The sequence below is a fragment of the Saimiri boliviensis genome, chromosome 3 (genome assembly GCF_048565385.1).
Source record: "Saimiri boliviensis isolate mSaiBol1 chromosome 3, mSaiBol1.pri, whole genome shotgun sequence".
Classification (NCBI taxonomy): domain Eukaryota; kingdom Metazoa; phylum Chordata; class Mammalia; order Primates; family Cebidae; genus Saimiri; species Saimiri boliviensis.
Window position 1 is genome coordinate 46,851,104 of NC_133451.1, and position 827 is coordinate 46,851,930.

Sequence of the window (827 nt, forward strand, 5' to 3'; positions counted from 1 at the left end):
AAAATGTAAGCATCATTTAAATTCGGATGGTAGGTAAATGGCTGTCTAATATTATTTACTGTATATTGGAAATATTTAATGATTAAATTAATTCTATTTAAGGTATTAATAAGAAAAACACTCCAATTGCTTGGAGAAATACAAAAGCAAGGCATATTGAAGCAATCTGAGAAGGCTGAATTTCATTAATAGAGTTAATTTTGCCCCCATGACAAATTCTTGATGTGACAGCTCTAATTAAGCCTGAAAGAACATCTGTTTTTAAACTTATCTTGGTGGGGAAGGAGGACCATTTTTTACTTATCTCCCATGACAGTGTGACAATTAAATTTTTTTATATATGGAACGCTTCACGACTTTGCATGTCATCCTTGCTCAGGGGCCATGCTAATCTTCTCTGTATCGTTACAATTTTAGTATATGTGCTGCCGAAGCGAGCACGACAATTAAATTTTAAAAGGTTTTCCAAGCTTTCTTTGACTTTACATTTGTGAGCAACTCATTTATACTTCAAATCAGTTTTTTGCTATTTATTCAAATTTATTATTATATTTGCTTCTTTGTGTTTTTTGTTTGTTTGTTTTGAGACAGGCTAGAGTGTAATGGTGTGATGTCAGCTGGGTTCAAGAGATTCTCCTGCCTCGCCTCCCGAGTAGCTGGGACTACAGGCATGTGCCACCACGTCCATCTAATTTTTATTTTTATTTTTTCATATTTTTAGTAGAGACAAGTTTCACCATTTTGGCCAGGCTGTTCTCAAACTCCTGACCTCAAGTGATCAGCCCTCCTCAACCTCCCAAAGTGCTGGGATTATAGGCATGAGCCAC

General features: G+C 35.8%; 1 non-coding gene across 1 annotated transcript; it reads right to left on the reverse strand.

The window, feature by feature from the left end:
* Positions 1-334: 334 nt before the first annotated feature.
* On the reverse strand, positions 335-441 carry LOC120363725 (U6 spliceosomal RNA). The gene has a single exon (XR_005579178.1). It is a non-coding gene; the product is annotated as a U6 spliceosomal RNA (small nuclear RNA).
* Positions 442-827: the final 386 nt, after the last annotated feature.